Source organism: Rutidosis leptorrhynchoides, chromosome 4 (assembly GCF_046630445.1).
Source record: "Rutidosis leptorrhynchoides isolate AG116_Rl617_1_P2 chromosome 4, CSIRO_AGI_Rlap_v1, whole genome shotgun sequence".
NCBI classification, from domain to species: Eukaryota; Viridiplantae; Streptophyta; class Magnoliopsida; order Asterales; family Asteraceae; genus Rutidosis; species Rutidosis leptorrhynchoides.
The window spans coordinates 392,312,102-392,315,869 of NC_092336.1; the positions used below are offsets into that span (position 1 = coordinate 392,312,102).

General features: G+C 33.6%; 1 non-coding gene across 1 annotated transcript; it reads left to right on the forward strand.

Moving 5' to 3' along the window:
* Positions 1–2,146: 2,146 nt before the first annotated feature.
* On the forward strand, positions 2,147–2,253 carry LOC139845699 (small nucleolar RNA R71). Its single transcript, XR_011758462.1, has one exon. It is a non-coding gene; the product is annotated as a small nucleolar RNA R71 (small nucleolar RNA).
* Positions 2,254–3,768: the final 1,515 nt, after the last annotated feature.

A 3,768-nucleotide genomic window follows, 5' to 3' on the forward strand; every position in this document is an offset into this window, starting at 1 on the left:
ATGGTCGTCAAGTGTACTTTGACGGGTCGTTAAACATATGTTTTATGATTTTCTTCCATAAGGATTTTATGTGTGCAATACGAAGGACTTATTCCTTTAATGTCATGAATCTTCCATGCAATAGCTGGTTTGTGAGCTTTTAGCACAGAAATGAGTTGAAATTTTTCATTTTCTGTAAGAGAAGACGATATTATTACAGGTAATTCAGATTCACCATGTAAATAAGCGTATTCCAAATGGGTTGGAAGTGGCTTTAACTATAATAAAAGTGGTTCTTCTATCGATGATTTGTATCGATATCTGTCTTCCTCTTTCAGCATTTGAAGTTCTTCTATTGTTAGTTCGTATTCATTAGCCATAAGTGTAGCTAACATTTCAGCTTCATCAGTTGGTTCAGTTCCTTCTCTTAAAGAACATTCTCCTATTCCTTGTAATTCTGGAAACTCTTGTAACAATTTTTCATGTGAATCTATAGTTGGAATATATTAACATGTATCATCTGCAGATTACGGTTATTGTGTGGCTCTATCAACAGAAAAGGTAACACTCTCGTCCTCTATACTTAGCGTTAGTTTCTTACCAAACACGTCTATTATTGCTTTAGCCGTGTTTAAGAATGGTCTTCCTAATATGAGAGGAACTCGAGAATCTTCTTCCATTTCCAGAATAACAAAGTCTACTGGAAATACTAAAGTACCAACTTTAACTAGCGCGTTCTCCATTATCCCTCTAGAATATTTTACTGATCGATCTGCTAGTTGTATGCTTATTCTTGTTGGTTTCAATTCTCCAAGGTCTAGTTTAGCGTATAGTGAATACGGCATTAAATTTATACTAGCACCTAAGTCTGCCAATGCTTCTATTAAACTAAGACTACCCAGAAAACATGGAATTGTGAAACTTCCTGGATCTGATAATTTTTCTGGTAGCTTATTCAACAGCACTGCAGAACAATTAGCATTCATTGTAACAGCCAAGAGTTCTTCCATTTTTCTTCTATTTTTAACTTAGCTTATTCAGGAATTTAGCATATCTTAGCACTCTTGAAATCACATCAATGAAAGGAATGTTTACATTTATTGGTTTAAACATATCTAAGAATTTGGATTACTCGACTTCAAGTCTTTCTTTTCTCATTCTACTCGGGTAAGGAAGTGGTGGTTGGTATGGTTTAACATAAGGTTTTTCCTTAACTATGTTATCTTCATTAACCTTTTCAACTACCGGCTCTGTTTCCTTCTCTTGCTCAGGCTGTGGTGCCTGTGTAGTAGGAATAGAGTCATCAGAAATTACAGGTATTTCAGGTGGCTTAAGTGTAATACCACTTCTTGTGGTAATGGCTTTAGCTGTTTCATTTCGGGGGTTAGCATATGTATCGCTAGGTAGACTTCTCGGTTTTCTTTCACCAATTAACCTTGCTAGGTTACTCACTTCTTGTTCCAGATTTTGGATTGAAGCTTGTTGATTTCTAAATGCTTGAGCATTTTGTTCATTAGTTTGTTTCTGAGATGTGAAAAACTGCGTTTGAGATTCAACTAGCTTCGACATCATATCTTCTAGAATTGGCTTTTTATCATCGGTTTGTGGTGGTTTATTTGGAAAAATAGGTCTTTGCTAGTTGTAAGTATTATTAGATACTTATTGATTGCTAGGACCTTGTTGGTTATTGTATGAAACATTTCGGTTATAATTCTGATTTTGATTGTAATTTGGTCTTGGCAGTTGATAATTATTTTGATAATTATTTCCAGGCCTTTGATTCATGTATGAAACATTCTCTCTTTGTTCCATTGTTTGTTCAATACTGAGACAATCTTTTGTCAAATGTGGTTCTCCACACTGCTCACAACTAATTCGTATTGTGTGAATATCCTTAGTCATCTTTTCCATTCGTCTCTCGAAAGCATCTAACTTTGCGGAAATGGAATCAAAGTCATGGCTAGAATCGGCTCTAGCCGCTTTAGATGATCGAAAAATATCTTTTTCTTGATGCCACTCATGTGAGTGGGATGCTGTGTTATCAATAATTTTGTGAGCTTCAGTTGCGGTTTTCTTCATAATGGAACCACCAGCTGCTGTGTGGATGTCTTTTCTTGTAGCAACATCACATCCTTGGTAGAATATTTGTATTATTTGATAAGTGTCTAAACCGTGTTGAGGACATCCTCTCAACAACTTTTCGAATCTTGTCCACGCCTCATATAATGTTTCATTTGGCTTTTGTGTAAACGTAACAATTTCTCCTTGAAGTCTCACGGCTTTAGATTCCGGAAAGAATCTTTTAAGAAATTTTTCAACTAAGACATCCCATGTGTCAATCGCTCCTTTGGGTAACGATTCTAACCAATCTTTGGTTTCTCCCTTTAAAGGTTCGAAGATGTTCGTTTGGATCTTCTTTTGGTGTACCACTAAATTGGAATTGATTAGTTACCATGTGTAGGATTTGTCCTTTGATTTCATAATCTGGCGCATTAATGTCTGGTTGAGTAATGGCATGACCTTGGCCCGTGCGTGTGGCTCTCATTCGATCTTCCATACTTAGAGGTTCCTGATTCCATGATTGAATTTGTTGAATCTGAATCACTTGAGGATTCTGATTTAATAGTTTCTTCCTCGACAATCTCTGGTTGTATGATTTGTGGTTCAGGAGGAATGATTAGTGGTTCAGGATCTCTGAATTGTCCCTGAATATCCTCCGGGTTCTCAATTGTGAGGTCGGGTCCAAAAAATGGATTATCGAAAATTTGAATTGGAGTACTTGGTATGATGATTCTAAAGAAAAATCAATGGCGACGATATTGGCTAGATGTCTTGATCGAGTTACAGGTGGTGAACGTATGAAAGGTGGTGAACGTTTTGCTCGTTGCATTCACTGAATATCCTATTAGTTATAAAGATAAAAATTATATGAGTTATCAAATTAATAGACTTTTCTGATTTTGCCCACGTTTCGAATAGCCAATAGATGCAGCAGGTAGCCAGGACCCTTTAAATCGGAAGCTCACAACTCGCCACTAACAAATCCAACTCGCCACTAACAAATCTAACTATTACTACGAACCAGAAAATTTTGGATGTCTATCAATTTAACCGCTTAAAATAATTTTTCGTCGAAATTTAAAGAAGAAAACAAAAATCTATGTCCTAAAAACTAGAGCGTACAAATGAGAAAGAAAAAGCGCGTCGAAAAATAAGAATCGAAAAACAAACATCGAAAAATAAACAGTCGAGAAATAAAAATAAGAAAGCAAAGCGTCGAAACTTAAAAGTTTGAAAACTAAATATTAAAAATTACGTCTAAAAGTATTAAAGCTTAAAAGGAATTCTATATCCTAAACGGCAATAACTTAAAAGGCACTAAAATCTATTAAATATAAAGAGATAAGCGACGTCGTAAAATTCTAAAGCACCTAAATCTTAATCTAAAGAAAAAGCACTTAAGGGATTTTATGGCAAAGCCTAAAAATCTAGAAATATAAAATAACTATGGGAAAAACTAAGTTTAGAACTAATTACAAACGATAAATATACAATTTACGAATTAAACGATAAAAATATAAAATTTATAAAAAGAAACAAAAAATGACAAAATTGCTTATTTTTATAAAAATATTATTTTTATATTATTATTCTATAAAAGTATTAATTTTATAATTAATAAAACTAGTTAAAACTTAAAAACTAATTAAATTAAAACTAAAACTAATTATGTATTAATTAACTAAAAACCCTAATTAGGTTTAATAATAATAATAATAATTATAAAAT